The sequence below is a fragment of the Sorex fumeus genome, unplaced genomic scaffold, assembly GCF_029834395.1.
Source record: "Sorex fumeus unplaced genomic scaffold, SorFum_2.1 ptg000007l, whole genome shotgun sequence".
NCBI lineage: Eukaryota > Metazoa > Chordata > Mammalia > Eulipotyphla > Soricidae > Sorex > Sorex fumeus.
In genome coordinates, this window is record NW_026606064.1 from 22,738,669 (window position 1) to 22,757,056 (window position 18,388).

General features: G+C 43.5%; 1 protein-coding gene across 1 annotated transcript in view; it reads right to left on the bottom strand.

The window, feature by feature from the left end:
• Nucleotides 1–18,174, bottom strand: part of QSER1 (glutamine and serine rich 1) — a 72,203-nt gene extending 54,029 nt beyond the window's left edge. The window contains exon 1 of the mRNA XM_056135885.1: nt 17,949–18,174. The gene's annotated coding sequence lies outside the window, so the exon portion shown is untranslated. The remainder of the gene's footprint in view (nt 1–17,948) is intronic.
• Between the last annotated feature and the right edge of the window lie 214 nt (nt 18,175–18,388).

The window sequence follows — 18,388 nt, forward strand, 5'->3', positions numbered from 1 at the left end:
TCCCAGCTGAAAACTCTGGGGAACCCTTGGGAAGTGGATGGGCTGAGTCCCCATGCTACTGCCTCGCCAGCCCCACCCACACTCAACTGCCACTGCTGCATCAGTGGCCCAACTCCACTGCTTCATTAACCACCTCTGGGGGCACCAACCCATGAAAACTTCAGGTTGAGGCTGAGAACTCTGGCATCTTTTCAGAGTGGGGTGGGCAGCTTCCCCTCCAGCCGGGTTCCTCTGGAAGTCCCAGCAGCCATAGCCAGCCCTCACAGGCTCTGCCATCTGAACTCATTGGCCCCGTTTTACAGATCTTGGATTTCTGAACTGCTCTGCCACCTATACTTAAAATTCTTCACCTATACATGCAACACCTCCAAATTCCACAATACTGAAATCCCAGTAGGAGCACACCAAATTAGATGGAAAAGTAACACAGAAGACAACTGAACTCAACAAGCAAAAATAATAACACAGAAGGTTCAACTAGCAACAAACAGCTTGGTAAATCCTCAGACAAGGACTTAATAATCCCCATATTGAGACATAACCATTTTCACAAATTTTTGTCTTACTTAACTATTTCTGATAATTCTCTTAGCCATTATTGTAACAAGCAATATAAAATAAATTATTGTGTGCCTACTAAGAGGCAGTTGGGAAAATGGGGACATGGTGGAGGGAAGGTGACTCTGGTGGCAGGATTGGCGCTGGAACATTGAAAGCCCGTTACAACTACATTATAAACAACTTTGTAAATCACGGTGCTTAAGTATTATCTGCCAAGGAGATTAATAGGCCACACCCCAAATTTCTGTCAGATCCAAACATTATTCATAATAAAGACACACCAGTTTTACCATTTGCAATAAATATCCCAAAAAAAGAAGGCCAACATCAAAGTGACTAAGATTTTCCAGGTATTAAAAAGATGTTCAGATGACTCAAACCCCAAAGTTCTATTAGCTCACTCTCAGTTGGACTCTGAGGACCATATGGAATGCCAAGGATTAAATCTGGGTTAACCATGGGTAAGGCAAATGCCCTATCTGCTATACTATCACTCCAGCCCCTAGAAGTTCAAAAATTTGAGCTTCAGGGGCTGAAGCCATAGTACCGTGGGTAGGGCATTTGCCTTGCGCTCGGCCGACCCAGGTTCAATCCCCAGCATTCCATTCGGTCCCCTAAGTACTGCCAGGAGTAATTCCTGAGTGCAGAGTCAGGAGTAACCCCTGAGCATTGCTGGGTATGACCCAAAAAGCCGAAAAAAAAAAATTGAACTTTAGTTTTCCAAAGAAATCTTCAGAAATTAAGCTTATCAATAAAATTATGGGCTGGAGCGATAGCACAGCGGTAGGGCATTTGCCTTGCACGCAGCCAACATGGCCAACCCGAGTTCGATTCCTCCGCCCCTCTTGGAGAGACTGGCAAGCTACCGAGAGTATCTTGCCTGTGGCAGAGCCTGGCAAGCTCCCCGTGACGTATTCGATATGCCAGACACAGTAAAAAGTCTCACAATGTTACTGGGCCCGTTCGAGCAAATCGATGAACAACAGAAGGACAGTGACAGTGACAGTGACCTTTCAGAGACACACTAGTCAGAAATTTGCTTTGAATGAATACAAAGCCAAGTACAAAATATGAAGAGTAGGCAGGAATATATATAGAAAGGACTGACCATGTGTTGAAATTATTGTCATTGGTTAAAGATAATGAATTTACTGGATCATTTTTCTCTAAATGTATCTGGTTTGCAAATTTCCATGATAAAAATATTATTGCTGGTAAGATGAAAGAAGTCAGCTTCTACCTATCTGCAACATGTCCTGAATTTCTGGTTCCAACATGATTAATGCAGAGAAAGAAATGATGATAAACCTTAGACAATATGTATCTATTTTGAGAGAATATTTCAAAAAATATTTCAAAAAATATTGTTCCATATGTTTAAGCTTAAGGACTTAAATTTTCCTGACATGTATGTTAAGTATCAATAAAAGACATACTACAATGACTCCAATTATAATTATATGAGAACGATGCTAAAATAATCATATTAGGATGAACAACAGATTAAAGTTAACTAGCTGGTATATTAAATTAGCCTTCAATAATAATTTTGGAACCATCATCCCCTATGCCATATCAAAACACAAACTGTAAGATTTAGAAACAGCTCCATTCATTAGTATGTTAAAAATCACATTGATACCAAAACTTGCTCTTATATGGAAAAAGTAAAGATTCTAATAGCAAAAGATCATCCTGGGCTGGGAGACAACTCAAAAAACTAGTATGCATGACTAAGTTTGATCCTTGGTACACTAGGGGACCTCTAGATTGGCTGGAAACAACACCCAAGTTATGTGCTAGGAACAGCCTTGAGCACCCCAAGTAGGTGACCCCTTCCGCAAAAGATCACTTTCAGTTTTGTATTTCATATTTTATATATATTTTATATATTTATATTTTTATATAAGCTTATTAAATTTACACATTAATTTTATAATAGTTCTACTTAAATCCCATCTTTCCAAATGGTTCACGATTTTATACTGGCATCATTCCATTGGACCCTATGTGGCTCCAGCCAAATCAAACAGAATTAAATAGTTTAGTGTCTGTTAAGTGAGGATTATACCAGCTGCTTTACCCGAGCAACATTCACCATGCTGTTTGCTTAGAGAAACTGCTTAAAATGTTAAGCCATCTAGTTTAAGCAGATCCAAGCAGAGGATTTTAGTTAACCCACATTTTTGTTTTTGCCACGCTTCATTGGGTCCGACAAATCTGGTCTCAGGTTATTTAAATAGGATTAGCGATCACCTAGTAATGAGAATGATGGCAATAAGGCATATAAAAATTTCATTACTTCGTATTTATTTATACTTCATAAATATCTTCCAGACAAGATACATGGATAAGATCCCTAAAAAACTTCAACAGAGATCGAACTTAAACTCTGAAGTATTAGATACCAAGTTAAAGGAGAATATACTCCAGCACTGAATATATCATTTATTAAATTATTTTATATTAAGCACATATTTGAAACATGGTGGAAAAATAAAGTTCTGCTGCCAAGAAATACCCAGAGAGAGAGAGAGAGAGAGAGAGAAGAAAAGCATCTGGCATAGAGGCAGGCGAGGGGAGGGGTGGTTAAGGGGGGGTGGTGATGATGGGAGGGAAACTGAGGACACTGGTGCTGGGAAACGTACACTGTTAGAGGGATGGGTGTTGAAACACTGATAAAACCTTGAATAGCTTTGTAAGGGTGTATCTTACAGTGATTCAATTAAAACAATCGTAAAAGATTAATTAAAAAAGAAATACCCAATTTACTAAACATTTACTAAAATGTTTTGTGTGTGAAGTAAAATCTTTTTACTTAAAAAAAAATTACATAGGGGAGCTGGAGTGTTAGTACAACAGGTAAGGTGTTTTGGCTTTCATGTGGCCAACCCAGGTGGCCAACCCAGGTTCAACTCTCTTCATCCCATATGGTTCCCCTAGCATCACCAGGAGTAGTTTCTAAGTGCAGAGTCAGGAGTAACCCCTGAGCATTGCTGGGTGTGACCCCCACCCCCCAAAAAAATAAAAGGAAAAAAATTTACATAGAGTCCAGAGCAGGTAGGGAGATTGCCTGTTTGCAGCCAATCCAGGTTCAATCCTTGCCACCCCATAGGCCCCCACACCCCACCAGTAATAACCCCTGAATAATCCCTGGGAAGTAATCCCTGAGCACTGCCAAGTATGTCCTCCCCCCCCCCCCAAAATTACATAGAGAAATGTGAAGGGAGAGAAAAAGAGAAATTCATGTTCAAGAGAGAATATAGGCTTCTGGGAAGGGGTGGGGAAAGCCAAGAAAAACTCAACTTAATGGTCAAAGATGAACAATGAACAAGAAGAGACCTATTTAGTATCAAGGACTGATGACTGCTATGAAGAAACTTCAAGCAGGGTATTTGGTCACCCGGTGACTGGAGAAGAAGGGACAGACACTGTATCATTCATGGCACTAAGAAGTCTTTTCTACAATGTGACATTCTGAAGTGAATAAAGTTGAGGAGAGAACCACTGGAGGAAAAAGTGGTCTGAGGAGAGGACCCCCAAGATCAAGGCACTCCTAATATCGTTCAAAGAATAATAAAAAATATGGGTGTTTCATTTGGAGATAAAAGAAAGAAGAGGGGCTGAACAGATAGTACAGCAGGTAGGGTGCTTGCCCTGCATGCAGCTAACCTGGATTTAATTCCAGCAACCCATATGCTCCTCAAGCTCTATAGGAGTGATCCCTAACTGCAGAGACAGGAATAAGCCCTGAGCACTGCCGGGAGTGGCCCCCAAATTAAGAGAGACAGGAGTAGAGGTAGGCTCTAGTCATGGTTCTGCTGCAATCAATAAATAAAGTGATATGCTGAAGCCAAGCCCATATCCTCCCATTTACTTCTTTCAAATTATACAACATGTGCATACAGTTTGCACAAGGATGATCCAATGCTTACTATTGGTCAAAAAAAAAAGAAAAAAAGAACTGACAGTAAAAAAGTCTAGACTTGAAAGATCTAGCTAGATTTATCTGAGTAAAAATTAGCAAACTGTGCAAGAAGCAGTCCAGTAAATCAAACACTCAATTTAAAGTAGGTCTTTCAGGGTCAGAGCAATAGTACAGTGGGTGGGGTACTTTCCTTGCACGTACCCAACCTGGGTTCAATCTCCAGTACCACATATGGTTCCATGAGCACCAGCTGGAGTGATTCCTGAGCACAGAGCCAGGAATAAGGACTGGGCATACCTGGGTGTGGCCCAACCCAAAAGAAAACAAAAGAGAAACAGGCCTTTCATTTCTGAAAGCCATTACCATCAAATTTCTGTTCAAGGATCAGGATCTCCATGAGCCCGTGCCGTCCACCGAAATGAAATACGTAATGCCTCTCCCAGTCACATTCCATTACTTATTTCTCATTGTCTCTTCAGCTTGCTATGTAACTTGGAGTTTTATTATTTATCATCTGTCTCCCTTTATCAGGAATTTTGCTTACCCTGATTTTGCTCACAATGTATACTAAACTCCAGAAGAGCGTGTGATATATGATAGGAGCCCTCTGGAATGACACATCTTATGGTATAGATGCACAAAATCAGATCCACCATCCCCCCCCCCCCCCCACACACACACACACACAGACTTTTAGCAGAAGTATGCTCTGGGAAAATAACTGAAGACAGAATCTCCCAGGACAAATGTTAATCCCCAGAGGCCCTAGATCCTTCATTTGCACATTCTACCTCATCCTCAGAAGAAATAGCAACCCATTTTGAAGTCACTTGAGACTGGGGAACTAAACAGGAAGGAGATGACTGAGAACCAAGATTCAGGAATGTTCAGGAATGCCCAGACACAGCTGAACCAAACTGGCCAAACAAACCAGCCAGAATTAAAATTGAAGCATCATCCTGAGATAAGCTTTCCACCAGTCAGAACTGCACCGAGAAACTCATCTGCATAAAGCAGAGCTGGCTGTGCACTCGCCTATCTTTCTGTGCATGGAAGTCCGCTGTACTCCAGGCAGCTCTCTCGTACACACGGTGGTGTTTCTCTGGTCTACGTTCCCAGGGCTACAGTTCTCAGCCTCATTATTCCTTTTGCTGTAATTTGACCATACTTTGGTTTCCTGTTTTGGTTTACGCTATAGCAGAAGGTAAAACTTCATCTTTTCTTATAGTTGCGTAGTATTCGACGGTGTGGATGTATAAAGCAGAACTTCTTTAGCACTCATCTGTCACTGCACATTCAGGCTGTTTCCAGGTCTTAGCCATCGTAATAGCACTGCAATGAACATAGGTATGCAGATATCTTTTCAAAATAAATGCTTAAAAGAGGAATAGCTGGCTCGTCTGGCAATTCTGTCTTCTTTTTTTGGAGAAATCTCCATGCTGTTTTCCACAGAGGGAATTTTCTTGTTTATTTGACTGTCTGACTCTTTTCCTAAGAATGTAAGTTCCACAAGAATTAATTTGTCTTGACACTGAATCCACAATGTCTAAAATAAGTGAATTAACATTTCTGGTGTTTTTCATTTGCGCTTTTGGGCCACACCTAGCAGTGCTCTGAGGTCAGTCCTGGCTCTGCACTTAGAAATTACTCCTGCTGGGCTTAGAGGACCACATGGAATCCCAGGGCTTGAATCCTGGTCAGTCTCGTGCAAGACTGCGCCTAACTGTTATACTATCTCTCTGGCCTCAAATTTTTTTCTTTACAGCATTATTGTTCTGGTGACCATGAAGTGTCTGTATTTCCCCTTTACTAGTTTTTAAACACGTGCTTTCCAATAGCTTCAGGCAATTTAATCTTTAAGGTCTCCTACATCTACCCTTTCATTACTTCTACTGGATACTTCTGATAAATCCCTTATAAGATATAAGGATCTAAATGACTCTATATTACACATTCAAATATTATAGGAGTGATAACAGAGTGGGTAGAGTATTTGCCTTGCATGCCGTCGACCCAGATTTGATTCCTGGTATCCCATATGGTATCCGCTGAGCACCACCACGGGTAATTCCTGAGTGCAGAGCCAATCAAATAGTATGGGAAAACTAATGTATATTGTTGGTCACTCCAAATGTTGCTGACGAAGTGTTGAAAGGAAAGGATAAACTCACTAGATAATCTGAATTCTCAGTTCAATCAAGAACTGTATGAAAAATGCAAGTATTTCTAGGAAAACTTCCTTTCTCCTGGTAACATTGGAATCACTAAAAATCAGATGTAGCTCATCTTGTAACTGGATGAATAATAATTCAAGGTCATAACGCCCACTAACAGCAGTTTGCTTTTACCTGGCAAGGCGAGTAATATACGCCTTCACCCTTACCAGATATATAAGGAGAGGGTAGATCACTCTCTAGCCTGATGTCAAATTTAGTTCAGAGAATCTAATTTCCTTTTCCTTCCACTACATACTGAATTAGCCTATTACACCAGAAACATTAAGCTGATTTGATATAATAAGCAAGTTGTATCTAAGTAACTACTGTTAGGCCATTTAAATGTACAGGATAGGAAATAAATTGGACAAAAATTCATGGTTATTCTACCTCAGTGAAGTTTCTCAGAGTCCAGGGGAATGGGACTTGTTGAAATACTCCTACGGAGGTAAAAGATAGATTGTGTTCTCTGACACTCCTACCATCAAGAAGTAGGAAATGCTTAGACGCTCTCTTTGGATCTGGTTGGGGGTGGGGGTAGCGGGTGCACCCAGCAGTACTCAAAGCTTACTCCTGGCTCTGTACTCAGGGATCATTCCTGGTGAGCTTGGGGTGCCAGAGATCAAACCCTGGTCTGTGCAGCACGCAAGGCAAACACCCTACCCCCTATACAATCTCTTGAGCCCTTGGATTTTTTGGGGGGTTGGGGGAACCACACTCAGCAGTGTTCAGGGGTATTTCTGGCTTTATACTCATGAATTTTTCCTGGTGATGTTTGGGGGACCATGTTTGCAGTGTGTGGGGGGTGGGGAATTCCAACTAGGGTCAGCTGCATACAAGGCTAGCCTGATTCCCTGTAGGATCTCTCTGGTACCCTATTTAGATTTTAGAAGTAGCATATTCCATCCTTGGATATCTTGTTATGGGTCATGTACCAAGTGACCCCAAAAGTTGCAAATTTTGAGTAACAAGAGGTGCTTAAGGCAGCGGTCTGCAACTTGGTTGAAATGATCCAGCAAGTTTAATGGCTCCTGAAGAAGCCAGTACAACAGTGATGCCGTTTGGAGCCTCTGGCTAGCCCCTACACACGAGCTTTTAGAATTTTGGAAAGACCCGGCCATCTGTGGAGAATAGCACCTCTCTCTCTCATATCTCCCCTCTCTACCCCCATCCCTTTCGGGGGAGGGTGTTGGTGGTATTTTGTTTTGTTTTGCCACACCCAGCAGTACTCAGGGATCACTCCTGGTGGGCTAGGGGACTACATGAGTGCCAGGGATTGAACCCAGGTCAGGTGCATGCAAACACGTATTATCGCTCCAGGGACAGCTGAGAAATAGTTCTTGGCCTGCTACCGGGTCTTCCCCCCAAGATACCAACCAACTTGAAGTAGCCATTATGAAGAGGTCAATACTTGACTCATGGAACAACAAGGCTGGGCATACACAGACAGACTCTATCACTAAACATCACAAACAGATATGGTATAAACAGGGGAGTCCTGAAGGCACAAGTTTCCAAATGCCCACGGTCCCAACTCTTGCCACACTGCCTTTTCTCTCCTTGTATGCACACTCACAATCCGTTGACAGAGGAAGAGAAGACTTCCTTCCGTTTTACACGACTTACATGACTTACAGATGTTTTTGTGAGATATTGCAAGGACCACCGAGGAGTGAATAGCTGCAGCATTACAGCCCCCTCTGGGACATCCTTGTGAAGAGAAATAATAATTGTGAAGGGAAATCCTGCCAGTGGGAAGAACTTCAAGAAATACATTTGGTGGACCACTTGCTTGGAAGGAGAAAAAACTTACAGAGCACTTATATTCTGACTGATGTACTGTAGCAAATGTTTTGGCAGGATGGTCAGGGAACATTGGTGACAAAAAAATATGGGTAAGAGGTGAGCATTATCAGCCTCTGTAGCACTGTCCTCCCATTTTTCATCGATTTGCTCAAGCGGGCCCAGTAACATCTCCATTGTGAGACTTGTTACTGTGTTTGGCATATCAAATATGTCATGAGTAGCTTGCCAGGCTTTGCTGTGTGGGCGAGATACTCTCGGTAGCTTTCAGGGCTCTCCAAGAGGGGCAGAGGAATCGAACTCGGGTCGGCTGCATCAGCCACATCGGCCGCGTGCAAGGCAAATGCCCTACCCACTGTGCTATAGCTCCAGCCCATTAGCCTCTGTAAATGGGCAAAATACTGAAGATATCTGTGTTCCATATAACCTCGGTGACCTCAGTAAAGGAGGACTGTACCAGGCTTATAATATGACCCCCTTTTCGGTTACTAGTCAACTTTTCTCTTCACAGCCTTTGCTGAGTTCATGAATAAAGTACCCATGAAGGCAGGGATGGAGGCTTATGCAACCTGACCGATCTGATTATGGACATTGCTGAGTGCCCATTATGATAACCACAGTGATCAACACTGAGCCCCTGATATGGAACTAGTCTCCAGGGTCAGGATCAGCTACCTGACAGGTGATGACAGGTTGATTATATGGAACATCTCCCACCATAAAAGGAACAGTGTCTTATAGCCGAGATAAGTACCAGGAGGATTACTCCATGACTTTGAGGCCAGTTGCACAAGCTAGGGGAAAAGGCAGCTCAGATAGAGAAGGGAGCACCAAATAAAGGGTGTTGGGAGATTCCTCTCAGGATGGGAGATGCATGCTGAAAGTAGACTATAGACCAAACATGATTGCTACTCAATGTCTCTTTTGCAAACCACAGCACTCAAAAGGAGAGAGATAACAAAAGGGAATGCCCCGCCACAGAGGTAGGGTGGGATGGGAGGGGATGTGAGGTGGGAGCGATACTGGATCAGTGGTGGTGGAGAATGGGCACTGATGGAGGGATGGGTATTCGATCATTGTATAACTGAAACCCAAGCACAAAAATTTTATAAGTCTATAACTGTACCTCATGGTGTTTCACTAATAAAAATTTAAAAAAAGAAAGAAAGAAAGGAACAGTGTCTTGTTCCTATTGAATAGATACTTAACATGAATATGGATTTGCCTTTCCTATGAACAGTGACTTTGCCAAAACTACCATCTGTGGAGTGAGAGATTGTCAACACTTTATCTGCAATCATGGTATTCTACACAGCAACGCTTCTTATAAAATAAGTAAAATATGCTTATGGAATTCACTGGTCTGTCATATTTGACACCAAGGTGAAGCAGCTGACTTAATAAAACAGTGGAATGACCTTTTGAAAACTGTTAAAGCACCAGCTGGATGCCAATGCCCGATAAAGCTTCTCTGAGAGTCAAGATTCAAAGAGCCGATAAACAAGGAATGGGATGGGAGCAATACCATTACTAACATCTTTTATGAACCACTAGCAAATTTTTGTTTCCTGTCCCAGAAACTTTTGTGTGTTTTTGGGCCATACCTGGCTTATTCCTGGCTCTCCAGGGATCACTCCTGGAGGACTTCAGGGACCATATGGGTGCTGAGGAATAAACCTGGGTTGGCCACATGCAAGGTAAATGCTTTATCCACTGTACTACTACTCTGTTCCTCCCAGAAACATTCATGTTCTGCTATCTTAGAGATCCAAGGTCCAAACGGAGAAATGCTACAGCAGGAAATCCTAACCCATTGAACTGAAGAGTTTCCACCTTTTCTCCCTTATTCCCTTATCATGAAATGTAAGATGAGCTAATTTTTATATCTTAGTACTCAAGTGTTGCTGATCTTGCATTCATAGTATTTAAGTCATGGGATATCAAGGAGAAAATATTACTCAAGGATTTTATCTCCTCTCCTGGGAAAAAGATATGCCAAGTGTGGGATAGACACATCATGTTAGAAACAAAAAAATAAAACCATCATTGACTTTATTTAGAGATTATGTAAGGTTTAAGGAAGCGCTCATGGGTGAAAAGCTGACAAGGATGTACTAAGGAGGTTAGTTTTGTGTCAACTGACAAGTCATGGGCTACCAAAATTAATCATAATTTCTGGGTGTTCTGGATGAGATTAGCACTTGGATAGATTCAGAAAATTAGATTGCTCTCCCCTATGTGGGGTGAGCATGGTTCAATGCATCGAAGGTATTAATACAACAAAAGGTAGGCGTTTGCCTCACTTCAGAGTTGAGCTGGAACATTTCATCTTCTCATATCCTCAGACCTGTGTTTATATCCTGGGCTTTGGTTCTTGGGCCTTAGGATAGAGACTGAATCACACTACCAGCTTCCCTGGGTCTGCAGGGACTTCTTAGTGACATAATGGCCTGAGCTAATTTCCCATAATATCATACTTTTCTGCTCCCCTCCTATTTGTTCTGTTTCTGCAGAAAATCCAATACAACCTCCCTCCTGTCTGGTCTCATGAATTGTTTCTCATAGGTATCTTTTTTTCAATCTCTAGCAGTTCTTATCCATTTGTCATTTCACTGCCAAATTAATCTTATCAAATACCTTTTTTAGGCTCCAATCATCATTTTACTTCTCAAAAACCTTATACAGCTCCTCTACTTAGCTGTAGAGAATAAACTCTCTGACCTGTCAGCAAAGGCTTTCTAAAATCTAAGAAGTAAAACAGGTCTTCAAATAACATCATTTCTTCCAATACTGTTTTCAACACTGATGAAACAAAAATCCTGGCCTCCACCGGACATGAATAATATTCAGGGATCAGCTTTCAAGAGACATTGTTTTACTTAAGGTTGCCATCTGGAGAATTTATTCTATTGAACTGTACCCAATAATGACTAATATGAGGAATTACTAGATTAATAATCTACTGTGGTAGAGTGTTTCTATAGTCTCCCTCCTATAACTTCACACTGGGACCGAGACTGCTTTCATCAATACTCTGATGGAAGTATACTGTGATGCTGTTATCTGTTTGAGGATGAGTCCTAAACTGGTCTAGTCGATTCTGCTTCCTCCTTCTTTAAACTTGAAAGACGCTGCTAATTAATCTCTTATTCCATTTATGCAACATTAACATTAGCTCAGTGTCAGAGAGACATTCAATGGATTGCGCACACGCTTTGTATGCAGGAGGTCTAGGTTCAATCTCTGACACTGAACAGTCTTCTCAACACTGATCCAGGACTAGCTATTGAGCAGTACCAGGTGTGGCTTCCAAATAAACAAAAGCAATAGGAAAGAAAGGAAGCAACTGAAATAGTGCATGCATGAATATGGAAATCAAACCAACAAGACTTGCTGATTAGGATGGGAGGGGAAAAAAGAATTGTAGGAGCCAGAGCAATAGCACAGCAGGTAAGGCACTTGCCTTGCACATAGCCAACCCAAGTTTAATCCCCAGAGAGTCCCCTAAGCCCCCACAGGAGTGATCTCTGAGCACAAAGCCAGGAGTAAGTCTAAGCACAGCCCGGTATGGGCCAAAAAACAAAAAACAGAAAAAGAATTGTAGATCACTCAGCCTTTGGGTCTAAGCTATGAAATTAATGGTGTATCATTTTTTGAGGTGGGTAAGATTAAGGGAGAACAGGTTATAACTTCGATTGATAATCATGTTTTGGATAAATTATGTTTGAAAGTCATATACAATCTCTTTGTGGAGTTGATGGGGAGAAGCTAATTTTTTGTTTTAAAAAGTCATCCTGGAAACTACGAAAAGGATGAGTTGAAGGAGGAAAGAAAAGATCAATAGGGCTGAAGCACTAGTACAGCGGGCAGGGCGCTTGCCTTGCACGCAGCCGAACAGGTTCAATCCCTGGCATCCCATATGGTCCACTGAGCATGGACAAGAGTAATTCCTGAGTGCACAGCCAAGAGTAACCCCTGAGCATTGCCGGGTGTGACCCAAAAAGCACTACCCCCTACAAAAAATGTTCAAGATGACTTAGGAAGCTACTAAAGTTATTCAAGTGAAAAGTAAAGATGGCTTTGATTAACATGGAGGAATGGAAACAGGTATGTGTAGTCAGCTTTAAGATACATTTAGAAGAGAACAATAGGGAGCCAAAGAGACAGTATAGCCAACAGGGCAGTTGCCTTATGTGTGGCAGATTTGGATTTGATCCCAGGCACCACATATGGTCCCCTGAAGCACCAGAAATGATCCCTGAACACTACTGGGAGTTGCAGAGAGAGAGAGAGAGAGAGAGAGAGAGAGAGAGAGAGAGAGAGATAATAGCATCAAGGCTTAGTGACTAAACACACATTCCCAGATTCTGACTTGAGTACCCAGGTGGATAGTGCTCTAACTTACTAAGAAGGGCTTCATTAGAGAAGCAGAGGTGGGCAGAGGAGGAAACATAAAGCTTATTGCTAAATGCCCTTTATATATTCAAGTAAAAGCTAAAGGAAAAAGCTGGGTATGTGATGAGGTGCTCGAAAGAGATTTAGACTTCAAGCATACATACACGAACATCTCCAGAGAAGGATATTTAAAGTCTTGGGCACAGAAGTAATACACTTAGTTAGGACAGAGCACACAATGAACAAAAAATATTAATCCCTACCTGAGGAAACAAGATCAGAAGAGGGAGAACTAGTGAAGAACAGGGTAAAAGCAGTGAACCAGAGACTGAGGAGGAAAAGAGCTATGACGTGTAAGGAAGTATGCTCCAATTAGAAATTAACAGTGGGGCTGGAGTGATAGCACAGCTGGTCCCCTGAGCACTGCCAGGAGTAATTCCTGAATGCAGAGCCAAGAGTAACCCCTGTTACCCAAAAAGTAAAAAAAAAAATAATAATAATAACAAAGAACACTGAAATAAGAATCTAACAATGGTTAGGTTTTAGGTCAGCCAACAAAGGTTCCTTTTAACTCATAATTCAGATATATTAGAGCACTAAACTATTTTACCTTAAAGCAGTGGGGTATATAGTTAAAAATGTGGACTTCTGGCCACATATAAATCCCAGTTCCGCTACTTACTACCCATGTGGCTACTGTATAGTACTCTTCAAAAAAGCAGATAGGAATTTAGTCCTATACTAAGTCCCTCTGGGTTGGGGGAGTTTCCTTCTTTTACCCTTCTACTTTCCAATCAACCTATTCCAAAAAGAAAAAAAGAATGAAAAAAAAATACAACAATAACTACTACATCAAAGGATTGTAGTGAGAATTTTTATAAATGGCTGTATTGGAGCCAGAGTGTGGCAGATTTGGATTGGGATTGGAGCCAGAGTGTGGCAGATTTGGCAGATTTGGATTCGCTAAAAGGGCTAGGTGCATGCTTAGGTTTAATTTATGGCACTGTACTGTCCCTTAAACACTGCTGGGAGCAATACCCAAGCGACAAGCTGAAATTAGTCCTTGAGTGTGTAACTCAAACTAAAAGAAAAAAAGGGGGGAGGATGGAGTGATAATAAGGGATAGGGTGCTCGTCTTGCACACAGCAAACTGAGGTTCAATCCCCGGTACCCTGTGCAGTACCCTGAGCACTGCCAGGAGTGAACCCTGAGTACAGAGTAAGCCCTGAGCACTGCTGAGTGTTGTCCCCCGCAAAAAAAAGAATTGTACTACCTATAACAAGCTAGCAAGTACAAATTAGTTGCTCAATAAATAACTATTACAATATTGTTTCCACGGGAATTAATTTCTGAACAGTTGGTTTAAAATGACCTTTCAATAATTTCTTTGGAGATCCTTATAAACTGTCATTTATTTGGAGTTTCTTATAAATTGTCATCTTACAACATCTTTCAGAGTCCAGAAGAAAACTCTCCATTTAAAACTTACTGATAATCTTTCATATAGAAGCTGGTCACTGTGGGGAGTGGTAACAATCATATTCATTACACATTCATACTGTAACAGAAAGAGCTAAACATTAGGAAATTCTTTTTTTGGGGGGGGTCTTTTTGGGTCACACTTGGCAATGTTCAGGGGTTATTCCTGGCTCTGCACTCAGGAATTACTGCTGGTTGTGCTTGGGAGCCCATATGGGATGCTGGGAATCGAACCTGGGTTAGCTGCGTACAAGGTAAACACCCTACCCACTGTACTATCACTCTGGCCCCAATATTAGGAAATTCTAAAAACTGATGGGGGAAAAAATAAACCACACCACCAGACTTTTTCAAGTGTTTTTTTTGAAAAGCTAAAAGCAAGCATTATATTGTCTTGTAAAATACATTCATTTAGTCAATTTCTAGTACATATTCAACTATGAAAGTATCATCTAACATCACCATGATGAAGCAGCCTATCTCCTGTTCTGCACAAGATATAAATATCAGATAAAGCCAATCTGCAGTTTCCTGATGATAGTCTTATTTCCAAGTACAGGCAGAGGCATTCAGATTGTCTAAAAGAGTTCCAAGAAAAGTATTTTCCAATGCATGACTGGAAACAAAGATATGCTCATTTGAGTAGAGCACAAATAAAGAGATTTATAAGACCAATTCTTACTCCTGAATTTCAAAGCATAATCTTAGTAGAAATATTCTACTTAGTCGAAATACAAGCCTTAACTGAGGTAAAAATGCTGAGGGTTTCCCTGTTACCTTTTTCAATTGCTAAAACAATAGAAATACCTGGCACCTGATGGAGCTGTTATACCCCAAAAAAGTAATGTCTACCATGCTTATTTCCCTTCAATTCCTGACCATTTGGCAGTTCAGGATTAAGCAAAGCAAAGCAGTAAAGTGGGATGTTAGATCCCATGTCAGTAACAAAGAAACTGAGTGTCATTTCTGTGAGTTTCTGAATAGGCTACTGGAAACAATGTGACAGACAGGCTAATTCTTTATGAATAAGTATCCATATCACAATCAGGACTAGTACTCATTTGCACCTCAAGAAGAAACTGCCACCAGGCAAACAAAAACATTCAACTGATGCCTGTATTCTGAAAAAGCATTCTCAATATTGTAAAATTATAAATAAGCATCTGAAAACATAGTAAGAGATTTGCAGAGCGTATTTCAATTTCTATATTTTCTATCTGAAATTGAAGATACTGCACAGTTTGAGGAATAAAATGTGGTACAATTAAGAAATGTGTGAAGCCCTGTACAGATGGCCTGATCCCAACACAAAATGTTAACAAAGCAAGTTGGTGGGGGAGGGGGAAGCCTGAATTTTACATGGTATAATTTAGCTGACCCCACCCCTAAAATATTTTTCAAAAAGGTGTAGGGCGGATGAACGTAAGAATCAATAACTTCCAACAAACAAATAAATAAATCTCTTTTAGATTATGTGTTCTAAATGAATCTACTTACTGTTTTCAAATGTGTTTGGAAGTCATTCTTTGTTACTTTGATAAATAACATTTGGAAAATATGACAAGTGGATTTTAGTTTCTTGCCTCAGAAGTATTCTGCTAAAAGAAATAATAGAAATAACTAGGTAGCATTTTAGTTTGAGTTTACCTAATAAACATTTTTTACTTGAAACACATACAAAAAAAGTAGCACAAATACCTATCATTGCTTCACTGAAGAGAAAGTACTCTTAATTCGTAAACTATCATATTCAATGCAAAAATTACTGAATGATAGTCAAATTACCAAGGAAAGAAAAATTAACGGGAAAAGTACCCAACATATTTCATAAAACTTCTAAAAATGCCTTTATTGTATATAATAGAAAGTTCAGACTATTTCTAAATGCCTTCAGCATTTAATGATCTCCATACTGATCTATCACATTCTTCATTTTTTTCTTAAATCCTAGGTTTTTTTTAGAAAAGCACCTAAAATGTTCTAAGAAGCCTTATTTCCCTTTTTTGGAACCCAATTTTTCCTCATTCTTTCACAATCACCCCCAAGGTGCTGCGTAAAGACAAAGGCCAGCTACCCTTCCCACACCGTCTCCAAATCATGAACGTGGAACTTTTCCTAAAACAAAAAACAAACAAAAAAAAACAAAGAGGCAAACCTAGTACGCTGTAATAATATGCAAGGAAAAAATATATGAAAGTTCACTTCTGTAGTGACAATAAGAAGAAATCTGATGCGATCACACTACCGCGGAGCTTGCTTGCGGGGAGCTGGGGATGAAGTCATTAGCAACCCAGGATTCCCCGGGTCCCCTCGCAATCAGAGCCTGCACCTACCAGATCCTGCATTGTTCGCCGGAGGTGGCTTTGAAACACCCCGCTCCCGAACCGTCCCCAACCAGACCACGCCTTCCAGCCATCACTCAAAGGAACCGTTTCTCAGTGGGCCACTAGCACACGTTTCCCGCGAGCTCCCAGATGGAGCGAGAGTCAACATTTTAAATTCCCTCGGTCAGGCGAGAGCAAAAGATGAACTCTTGAACCTCGGCGCTCCACAATGAACCCGGGGCTGGAGAATGAAGCCGAGGCCGGAGAAGCAGGCACCGGTTCTGCAAACCTTTAACGGCCCTCGCAGCTTTCCCCCAACGCCCCCTACTCCCACCCCTACCCCACCCCCATCCTCATCTCTCCGGTGGCTCCTCCACTCTTCAGTCCACCTCCCCCCAAGACACAGAAGGCGAAGAGATTTCCTCACTTCCTATTGCTGGGGAAAGGGGAGGAAACCCCTGAATAACTTTGAACGCGTGGAGGAGAAACAGCTTCTGGCCCGGCCACTGCAAACATATGTCAGCCAGCCTCGGCGCTGCCTTCGCGCCCCCACCAGGCGCCCTCCCGGGCCGCGCGCCCCGGGACTTCTCCTGCAGCCCGGCCATCCCGGGTCTCCCTCCCACCCTCCCCCCAGTGCCAAGGGGACCCGGCTCGGCGCCTCTCCCTCTCCCGCTTCCCCTCCCCTGCGCCGCCGGGCCCCCAGCCTCCCACCCCAGACCACATTGTCGGCCACCGAGGTTCCTTACAATGGAATGTCACAGCCCCGGACTCCTTGCGGGGTGTGGGGTGGGGTGGGATGGGGGAGCCCACCACCTCCCCGCCCGGAGTCATTCCTGAGAGTCTCCGGGATCCGCCGAGTTCAGCAGCCACGAACCCAAACTTCACCATGTGAGAAGAGCCCGGGACCCGGGAGAAGGTGACGGGAAAAAGAGCCACGACTCTCCCGCCCGGCCCTGCCTGCCTGCCTGCAGCCGGGGCGTCTCTCTCGGGCGCCAGCCCCAAGCGCGAATCCTGCCCCGGGCGCCCCTCTCTCCCCCACGCCCCCGTGGGGAGTCCTCAGCCTCCTCTCCAGCCGGGACTGGGGGGGGGGGGTGGGGGCGAAGGCGTGGGAGGGGGGCCGAGTGGCGGGCTTCCCCCGCCCCGCCCGGACCCCGGGGCTGCGCCTGCAACGAGGGGCGAAGGCCCCAAATGCATCCCCGGCCTTGCCCGGCGCTGCACGACCCCGCCGCCCACCCTCGCTACCTGGGCTTGAGGCTGGGGTTGCTGCCGCTGCTGCCGTCGCCGCTGCCGCTGCCGCTGCCGCTGCTGCCGCCGCCGCCGCCGCCGCCGCCGCTGCCGCTGCTGCTGGCCGCGGCCGCGCGGGGTTCGTAGGCCCAGGCAGGGGCGGGGGGTGGCGCGGCGGCGCTGGCGGGGGCGACGGGGGGCGCGGGCGGCGGCGGCGGCTCGGCGAAGCCGGAGGTCGCGTAGTTCCTGTCCATCGTGGGGGTTGCTCAGGGGAGGGCGGGCTGCAGCGGGGGCTCCTCCAGGGCCCCGAGCGAGGGGGGCGGGAGGGGAGGGGAGGGGAGGGGAGGGAGGGGGCGGGGGGAGGAAGAGGAGGAGGAGGCGGCGACCGAGGGAGCTGCCCCCTCACATGGCCCCGGCGCGCGGGCTGGGCGGAGGGCGGGTCGGGCCAGTGCGTGGCG